Source organism: Nicotiana attenuata, unplaced genomic scaffold (assembly GCF_001879085.1).
Source record: "Nicotiana attenuata strain UT unplaced genomic scaffold, NIATTr2, whole genome shotgun sequence".
NCBI lineage: Eukaryota > Viridiplantae > Streptophyta > Magnoliopsida > Solanales > Solanaceae > Nicotiana > Nicotiana attenuata.
In genome coordinates this window covers 150,829-162,186 of record NW_017671981.1, presented here as the reverse complement: position 1 = coordinate 162,186, position 11,358 = coordinate 150,829, and positions in this window count along the sequence as shown.

The window sequence follows — 11,358 nt, the reverse complement described above, 5'->3', positions numbered from 1 at the left end:
GGGGGGGGGGGGGGGGGGTTGGGGTCCGGTAAAATCTTCGTAGCACAAAATATATAACTTGGTGCTCAAAATATTTCTTTAATCCTAGTAAGATACAACTGTATAAGGTATTTTTCAAGAAAATAATGCAAAATATGAGATGTGTCATAGCATTATCCTAAAATATTCAACAATAAAGACAATAAAATTATGTAATATAAATATTGCTAATTAAAAAGCCACAATAAAGATAAACATAATATGAAAATACTAAGTCATGCTAAAATAAGTAGACTAATAAGGGAGTATTAATTACATGACTAAACGCTAAAGAAAAAATAAAAAGAGGTTATGCATTTTTTATCTAAATTATTACAAAACAAAAAAATAGATATTCAATACATTGCGGTTCATAGTATTGAACTAAATGCCTTTTGTTAGCATTAGGATTGATTTGATTTTAGTTTGGGCTTTTGTTAGCATTATTTGAGTTACTAATATTAATGGCTATAAAACTTATTGGAACATTCAAAAGTTCTAAGTCCAACCTTAATAGATAAAATTATGAAAAAGTTTAAGAAATATTTATAAATTACATCACAATTATTTATATAAATATATCTAAAATTTCTATATATGTAATGTCGGGTTGGTTTGGTTTCGGTTTGACTTTCTTTAATTAAAACCAAACCAAACCAATTATGGTCGGGTTTTTTTCTCCAACACCAAACCAAATCAAACAATCTTAGCGCATCCGTTTTCTTGCTCATTAGCGCTTGACTAATAAGATAGAAAGAGCCTTTCTTGCTTGTTTAGTAAAGTCTCGCTTTTTGATAGGAGTAGGTGCTTGCTAGGGCAGGGCACTTTTCATTCTTCATTCGAAACTAACAAGTGTCGGGTCGGAGATTTCTGCCTTGTTATCAAAAAGGGAGTTGGGTAAAGCAAACTCTCTCCTTGGAGGAGCACGGGCTTAGTCAAGTAGAACCGGGTTGCGCTGCTTGATGCTCCGATCGAAAACAAATCAGTGGGGCCATGCCGGTACGACTGAATATGCGTTAGAAAGGTCAATCCCTCCCCTACGACACCAAAAAAACCGGGCCGAACTTCTAAACCGCCCGCTTCCATAGAACAATATCATGGCAACGTAGACCTAAGTGGTCATATTGGATCCTTGGGAACCATCACAAGTACGGCCGGCCTATATATATTTGAACGAAAATGTCGTGTCGTCCAGCGGAGCCTAGAAGAAGGTGACTCGCGCAGACAGCTGACTCCTTTTCAATAGAAAAGAATAGCCAAACCAACCCAGCTGGCTGGTCAATCTCAGAGATCTTATCGGTGTCACACCTCCTTGTGTAATATAAAATAATAAAGGGAGTTATTTCCAACTTGAAGTGACAATCGGAACGGAATTTATTATTAAATTTTCAGAGTCGCCACTTAGGAAATTAATGGTGTCCCAAGTCACCAGTTAGATCCCGACCCGAGGAGATTATGACTTTGTTATCAGTCCGCGAACCAGAAATCCAGGTAAGGAATTCTGTTAACCCGGGAGAAGGTGTTAGGCATTCCCGGGTTCCGTGGTTCTAGCACGGTCGCTCAACTGTTGTATTTGATTTTATCTGATTTCAAAACATGTTATGTCCCATGTGCTTTTACTAGTAAACCGCGTTCATTTTTTTTATTTTTAAGAATTGCAACGCCGTGAAAATGCATCTCGAATCACGTCGTACCAGTGCACCCGTGATTGTTAACACACTTTGACTACGTTGAGATTTGGATTTGGGTCACATAAATGTGCACCCGAATTCAGGAAAGTGATATTATTAAAGTACGCTCCTAAAGCCACTACGCGTTTTTTATTGTTTTGGGGAAGGTCGTGAAATTCGCTAAACGACCTATCCCGGAGTCTAAGTATTTAACTTAAGCATTTGTCAAGGGACCCGCGATTTATTTGCTTAGCGACCTTGAGAAACTTGAGAAAACACTATTAAGTATTCTACTAACAAGAGAAAGCCCCAATCAATTAGTATGTCCATGTATTATTGCCAAGATACTCACATAAGTGTTGAACTCAAACAAAATACCCAAGGAAGCGTTCGAATTTTGTGGGCCTTAAAGCAGGCCCTTGCGAAAATTCAGGCCTTAAAACAGACCTTAAATGTTCAATAAATAGTTGTTGTCCAGACATGGGCCTTGTAGTAAACCCAATAAGGGGAAATTAAATCAGCCCAGCCTGGAGACAAGCCTGACCTAATATCCTTGTCACAGTTGGGCTGTTTGTTTGGCCCAGATCTGTAAATAATCGTAGGCCTTTGGTATTTCTATGGCGTGGATCCTATTAAGGTATTTGCCGGATTAAACTAACAGATTTCAAAGAGCTAATTTGACGCTTATCATTAGCCGGTTTTAAAATACTATTTTACCAACATGAATCATCACGAAATGCTACAACTCAATAATATGAACATTCACAGCTCTTATAGCACATACAAATTTCAGCTCAAATTAAACAGTCCAATCATGTCATTAAACGCAGAAAGTGGACATTAGACTCTAGCATGGGAATTGCTATAATCAGAATAAAACTCATCGCACAGTCCATATGTACAGTCCAATTTTACAGTCCAGGGTATAAAGCAATTTAACCCAGTTATACAGTCCATATGTAAAGCAGGCTTAACAAATGCAAATCCATGAGTATCTATCCTAGCAAGATAACCTGAACACACACATCTCAAGAGGTAAACAAATGGGCTTTCATTTCAATATTCCAACTCAATGATACATCAAGTTAACCTCGAGAATATGTACCTGGAAATAAAATAGAAATGGAGGAGGAGAAGTCAGCCAAGACAGTAATGAACAGCAGCCCAAATCCAAAGCAACTAGATCACTTTCAGATCCAAAAATACCACAGCAAACCCAAGAATGACTAGCAGCAGATTAAGCACCAAAGGCAGATGAAAACCAGATATGATTGGATCAAAATACACTCGAAATCAACCCAAAAGTCCTTGTACTTGAACCAAACAAGGTCTAGAAAATACTCAAACCACTTTTTTTAACCTTCTGTTGCACTGAAATTTGATCTACAATTGAAATTTAAACTTGATCTAAGAGAGTCCCAATAGAACAGTACATATCTTTGGATTTTTCTACTGTTTTTGTTTGTGGTTTTTGAATTGGATTTGTTTTTGAATTTCAGACTTCAAATCTGTCAATACTTTGGGGGGGGGGTGAATTTTAGGCCTCCAAACTTGTGAATCAAGGCAAATGAATGCCTATTTATAGGTGAACTTAGGTCCAATTTCAGATTTTTCCTTTTACCCCTTAGTCCCTATTCTAATTTCAGTGTTTTCCCCTTATTTTCTGACTTGCTACACAAGCAACTAACTTAAGTTTATTAGAACCTACACTATGGTCCCCCCTAGAAGGTTCTATGCCTATTACAATCCCTACTCTACCCTTAACCCTTTTCAAAAATTACCAAATCTGCTGAAAGTACCCTTTTCCTATGCCTAAACTACCCTTTGAACCTCCTGAAATTACTAGCCTCCATTAACTACACCACACTTTCTAACTGACCCTGGTTCAAATAACTATCAACCAGCCCCCAATCCAATCCTAAATTCAAATAACTTCTGATTTTGGATTAATAACTACTAATAACAAGTCAAATTAAAACAGTACTCACATAGTATTGATTAAAACTGTAAGCAGCAAATTCGACACACACAGCTAATAGAACAACTTATTCATGAAGCCTGGAGAAGATTTAAGCAACTCAAAACCTAAACTAAATCCTAAGCATGATTAATCCTAATCCTAAAGAATTCAGTCACAACTAAATTGACAAACGACCCAATTATTAATTAACAGACAATGAAGAATAACAAATAAGAAACATGCTAATCTATTTGACCACTGGTTCGACCAAAAATGAGGAAAAATAAACTCAAACCCTAAATTGATTGCTCAAAAGGAAGTATCAGTCAAAAGGAAAAGACTAACGAAGGAGAACGAAGAAAACTTACTTAGCTTGAACACTTGACTGATTATGGGGTGAGCTCTGACCGGTCCTTTGTTTGAATCCTCCGGGATTCTTGACGCGTAACATCCCTAATCGTGTGTTTTCCAAAAGAACACACATGATTAGGGAAGTTATGGTCGAAAATCCCCAAGATTTTCTAATTTAGGGTTCTGCCGGATTTTGATCGGATATTTGGACAATTCTGGCCATATTTGAGACACGTGGCTATGGGGGTTGGATAGAGGAGGTCAAGGCGGTCCCATGGTGTTAATTTGGGACCGTTTNACCAAGACTTTAACTTTTTGTTAAAAATAAGTCGGGTGCCTCCATTTTTGTTTAAAATAAGCCGAATGTCCCCAAAAGGGCGCCGGAAGGCTGTTTTTGCAAAGAACAGCCACCCTGAGTCTATTTTTAAACGGTTAGCAGGCACAGCCTTAAAATCTTCTTTACGAAGTGCTGAAAGGCCGTATCCGTAGGATGATTTTGGTCTCAAACTTTTCTGAAGATTTCGGACACTTATATCTAAAATTTGAGATTAAAGCTGGGCCGTTGGATTAGAGTGGGTAGACGGCCTAGATTTGTTTTGGCATTTAACTCAAAACGACGTAGTATGCTCCCTATACTACGTTGTTTTGTTGGTCTCACAGGCATGGGCACCTGGATCGGGTAGAGGTGAACTGGGCCTGGACGTGGAAATTGTTTGGGCTACCTGATTTTAGCCCAAATTTGGTCTTTACTCAAGACCAAATTGAATTTTTTTTCCTTTTTCCCTTTTTCTTCCTTTATCTATTTTTTGTATTTTTTTGTATTTATTTATTTTTTTCTGATTTTATAAAATGTTAAAACAAAGCAGAGACCTAATTACACTATTTAACTCCTAAAATTACCTACAACTCTATTTAAAGACAAACGCAATAATTAGTAATGCAAAGAACTATTTTCTTGCAATTTTCTTTACATTTTATTCTACAACTAATTGTACTAAAATTGTAAAATTAAATCCCTAAATGCCAACGCATATTTTGGTATTTTCATATGGATTAAGATGCACAAATAAAAATGCAACAATTACCAAAGAATGCCACAAAATTCACAAAAATTTATAAAATACTAGAAAAAATTATTTTGTTTGAAATTTTGGGAATTGTTGCTTAGGGCAAAAATCACGTGCTCACAATCGGCCGGCAAACCGGAGACGGACGACCACGGTCTATAGTCTAGTTTTTTTCTCGGTTTGATTCGGATTATCGGATTGGTGAAATTTATCGGTTTTCTTTATACACCCCTAATATTAGTAATGATAATTGTTAATAAGTCAAAGATCCGTCTTTTTAGAAAAATGTTTCGACATTTTGCTTTGAACTTTCATTTTCATGGGAGGTAGAAGTCCAGATACAAGTTCGGCCAAATATAATAGGTTTTGTTTAAATAATATATTTAAATTTATATTAAAAAAATTATTAAAAATATACACACACAATGGTGGGCCAGAAAATTATCTAGGGTGTTCAAACTTGAAATAAGTAAAAAAACTTCGACAAAGAGTGTTCAATATATATTATGCACCTCTAAACCTAGTAATATTTTACCTATAAAAACAGTGTAGTTTTCCGACAAAGGATGATCAACTGACCACCCTAATCCAAGTGTGCCTTCGCCCTTGTGTACACATATTAAATTTATAACTCAATAATTAGTACTTAAAGTTATCATTTCATTTGTGAAAAACTTGGATCACATTCTTATATGGCCGAAAGTAGTGAGGTGAAGTTGGATTTTCCAACAACAAAAAAAGTTATTATTCCTTAGACTATATAAAGTTCAAATCCTGACTCCGCTTTTATATATAAGTAGTACTAGAAAACTTTAGTACGAGGAAATTAGGAGAGTGATTTTGACCTCTATTTTAAAAGGCAAAATTGGGACTCGCTCGGGGCTCGCCCCGGGGCGGAGCACTCGTAAAACGCCCCTGGGCTTATGTGTGGGGCTTAGTTCCGTGAGACTTACACCTCGACCATTGGGGCTTACGCCCCGGACACACCCAACGCCCAGCGTACTGGGCTCGCCTAATAGAACTTTATGCAATTGTATGTAACTAACCTTGTAAATCCTCAAATTTTCTTAATAAATCGTTGACTATTCAAATTTACTTTTTTTCTAATTTTAAATCATTAAGTTGAGAGTATTTTATGTCATAATTAAAGTGAAAATTATTGCACGTTATCCATTAAGACTGCTATGATAGTTAATTTTAAATAAATCTTTCATTTAAAAAGTATTTATTTATTAACTTTTGTTATGTCTTTATTATATACTAGTCCATAACTTTTTTTATAATTATTTTTATAAATATTTTTTTTCATGTTATGATATACAATACTTATTAATTTAATAGCTCAATTAGTAACTATTTATAAATAATTAGTTATCATGGTATTGTATGGTGAATTATGTGTCACTTTATGAACTTGTTGAAATTTAAAAATGAACGATGCTTGAGAATCACAATTAAATTGTGAATTATATTTTTATATAGATTCTCTTTCAAATACAAAGCATATTAAATAAAAGGAGTATTTTAAGAAAAATATCAAATTATAATATCACAATTCTTTCAAGATTCATTACTCCTTAAGAGATACATATAAGATTTCGTATCGAATACATTACTTTTGATGTTTGAGCTGTAACGACGTTGCAGCTAATTTGCATATTATGATATATGTCATACTTTTCTTATTATTCATAGTTGAATTATAATTTATAAATATTTTTAAAGAGATTATTTGTATAATTTTATGATTTTAACGTAATTTTTATAATTATTTTTTATTTTATACTATCTTAAAATTCTTGAAATTAGTAAAATTTAAAGATCCGTGGGACTTACACCCTATGTCTCAGGGCTTACGCCTCGCCTCGTCAGAGGTAAAACGCCTCGCCTCATGCCCCGCCTTTTAAAACATTGATTTTGACTATACATACAAGGAAAAGCTTGAGAAGAAAAAAAGGTCAATTTTGGTTCATGTCATCCTTGTTTTGTAGGTGACTTATGGAGCTATCGATTGCATATTATTATTACTACAATTTAGTGCCTTTGTCGACGTAGAGTATTCTTATCCAAGCTTTTTTATTAATTGGTTATTTGAGAGGAAGTATCTAGCCACCTTTATAGTACTAGTAAACTGTAGAAATAGGATGGTCCACATGCATATTGAAATAAACATATTCTCATTCAGAATAATTCATAGTACATACTAGTATAAATTTTGGTCAAGATCATTCACAATTTCTTAAAAGTGTGTCCAGATCTTATGGATCTTGCTTGATACAATGGTTCTACTTTTTACCAATCTCATATAAGTGAAGTGCTTACTTTGCTTTGCTAAGTTTCAATAATATTAATTATTGAGTGAAAAGGCTGGGTAGAGTTTTGGATTAATGCTACACGTGATATGTCTAGAAAATGCTCTACGTATAATTTTTCATACGCCATGCCTCCAAGAAGTGGGCGTGACTTTCTTATATATTTGTTTTAATAAAATCTATGAACTTTTTAAACAAATTAATTAACAAACTAAAAAATGATAATAACTCCTAAGCTTCATTATCATTACATTTAATCCATCTTTGATATCAAAATTTATAGTGTTAGTTGCTTCTTATTCAGCCAATGATATGTTAAAAATCTTGTCTATGAACCCTCTTTTTAAGTTGGATTATAATATCTTTAATCAAATTGACTCTATGAATCGAATTGCCATCACTACAAGAAAGTATGAAATTTGCAATAACGTTTTTAGCAAATTGTTGGCTAAAATGGATAAATGGCAACAACTCGATAAAATTGTTGCTATAGCATAGATTTTTTGGCAACAAAATTTTCTTGTTGCCAAATATGTTAATTTTGTTGCCATATTCTATGGTTTAGATAATAAACTTTAAAATTTTAAAAATGACAACAACGTTCTAGCAACAAGTACAGTATTGTTGCCGAATTTTAATAAATGGCAACAACTAATTTTAGTTGTTGCAAAAAATAAAACTTCTAACATAATAAAGTTAAATTATAAACAGAATTGGCAACAATAAAGTTTTTTTTGTTGGCAATAAACATTATTTTGACATACGTTGGGTTGTGGCCTAAAACTTTTGATTTTCTGCCAAAATCGAGCGGCAAACCTTTCCCTTTAATTACTTTTCTCGGTTTTATAGCTCAGTCACTAACAACCACTCTGGCTAGGGTTTTTCTTATCAGTTCTACTTGAAAGAGCTTCTCCCCTGCTGTGTCCTCTTTGTTGCTTCGTGTTGCGGCTGATCGGAGAAGAACCGGTAAGAATTCAAAATAGCGTGCAAAAATATTTAATTATGCAAAAATAATTATATAATTAGGTCACTTATTAAATTATTACATGCAAATCTCTTCATAAGCATTAAGCCACTAAGTGATAATCTAATAAAAATAATAATAGTATAAATTGATATTTACAACATCAGTACATATAACTAAAATGCTACCACGATATGTCTTGTTCTCAGCCGTTGATATTGTTTACCTTCCCGCTTATTAAGGAGTTGGTGGGATCTTCTGCAATATTATTCGTACTTAGTATTATAACATTAGTGATGTTCCATCTACACACAAGGAGAGGTTGAAGTGAATGCATAGGTTTTGACATTTTGTTGTTCCTTTTAACTTTAAGGTTAAAAAAGAAAAGGAAAGTCAAAATGATAGCTAGTGATTTCTGTGGACTCTGGGGTTTGTCCTTAGTTTCTTCCACTCTCACAAGTTCTTTTCATCCACCACATTTTGCCACTTTCTCAGTTTGGCCATGGCAATCTTGGTTGCAATTCCACCCAAGGTCGTGGCCTAATGATCAATGAAGTAGATTAAGAACCATGAGGTCTCGCGCGGGTTTAAATTCCAGTTGAGAAAAAATATTAGGTGATTTCTTCCCACATGTCCAAGCCTTGATGGATAGAGTTACTTGGTTCCTATTACTGATAGGACGTAACAAGTATTCAGTAGAATTAGTCAAGGTGCGTGTAATCTGACCCGAATACCACGATTATAAAGAAAACCTTGGTTGCAATTCCAATCCAATCTTTATACTTCTGAAGTGTCATCCATGCTCGTAATTCAAATATTGTAGTGAAATCCTTAGTGACATCAAGCCCTTCTTTTGACTTTTAACATTTCCTTCCTTTTCTTCTTTCAAATTAATGCTAAGTTTGACTTAAAGATGAGCTAGGGTAATAATACAAGTTATGTTCTTCTTTCATCATAATCTCCTTCACTATATTTACCATGATAAGATTGTTTCTACAAACTTGTAATCACCCTTTATCTTTGGTGATCCCCATTTACCCTAGCTACAACTCTAATATGAAAATGAAACTTGGGTTTATAAATTCAGCTTCAAATTAATTAGCTCATGATATGATACAAGATCTTAGAGCTGTTGCAATATAATAATAAAACAAATGATCCCTTATTCGACGATATATATATATATATATATAATCAAATAAAAAATACAAGTTACAGTAAAATGCAAACTAAAATAAACAAAGAAATGATCAAAAGCGAAGTGCAGGTACAACCACATGCGGACTTATGCTATACCGATAGGGGGCAAAAGTTCTATGTATATATGTATATGTTTTTAGAAAATAGTGATATATTAATAGAGAGCACTTTATACACAGCAAATTTTAATTGAATCCAAAAGTATACTTCCGACCTTTAAATCCGGGGTCCGTCTCCGGAGACAATGAGATCACAAGAGAAAGAGTTGCATATGTACAAATCCCAGAAATGACGAGAACAGTCAATGTTCTATTCAGAATATTCACACACATGAGAATGCAAAACCCACATGAAATGATCAAATGCACAGTGCATTGAATTATAAATTCATAATTGAAAGAGTTGCATATACATATGTGGTGTCCGCGTGTTTGTATGGACTCTCATTTATTTATTTGTTTATTGCTTTCCTCAAATATTTTGGTCGATGTCAACGTATCATTGTCGGCAAAAATTGAGAATAAGTTAAATGTACTGTTAGATTACAAATCTAATTCTAATAATTCAGATCTTGACGAATGTTTAAAGCCCACAAATTTTGAAGATTAATTAATGGAACCATATCATATCACTAGAAAAACGGTGTCATATTAGTAGCATTATTATTTGGCTCATGGACTTTGTAATGATTACTAGTACTACGCAAGCAAAGAGAAGCCTTCAGTATACACTATACAGTAAAAGGTTTTTTTTCTAAGTGCAATATGGGCTTGAAGGCTGCAGGTGCATATCTTCGAGCAAAAACTACATAGTATGGCCGTTCTAAAAAATAATAACCGATAAAATATATATTTTTATATATTAATATACAATCTACATATTTTATACCTAATTAATATATAAATTTTTTGTATATTTGGTTAGAAGAAATAATTATTTTTGGCTCATCGGATGTGCCAAAATGCGTAACTTGCCCTATTTTCAATGAGTCGGAAAAGAGCGATCGACCAAGAAATTTGATGGGATAGATAAGAACAATCCTTCCCTCAATCAGAGATCTCCAATTCAAGCTCTTCAAATGGAGAAATGTTGATAAGGAAACGATTCCCTTAAAATAAGGTTTACACAACTCAAATCCAAATAAATCAGACTAGTAAATTTCGAATATCAGATAATTAATTAAAAAAATTGATAAGCTAGAAAATGATGAAAGTGAGTGGAAGGGAACCAGAAAAGAAAAGGGGGAAATTTGATGTGTTAAGTTGAGTGCTTAACTACCAACTTAACCTTTTTGACAATTTCTAGCTCCAAGAGCAATATGTGGATCTAATATTGAAAAAGTTGGTTGAATAGATTGTAGCTCATTTGTTCACTATCTGCCTTTTTCCTAAAAGAAAAAATGTATCTACAAAAGTTGACTCATTATGTATGGTGCTATTGGAATCCAAGAAAGCATCTCTATCCAGTAATCCTTGTTTTTTCCTAGAAACATCAGTCATAAGACATTTCTTTTAAATAATTTTCTTTTTTACTTTTAAAAGAGACAGGTGGGTTTTGAATTTGTTAGTAATCTTATTTCACAGGTAAATAAAAAGCAATGACGTATGCATTATTAATGGGATCTATTCTAGACCACCTAAAATTCAAAAGCAATGTCTCTGCCTTGTCTCCCACATTGTCCACACTACACCATTTTCTCCAACATTGTACTGCATATATCATTCAACAACTTAAATAGCTTTTAAGAGAATCACAAATTAAAGGGGCTTTTAAGCTTCAAAATTTGAAAATATATACTAATGGATTATTATATGTC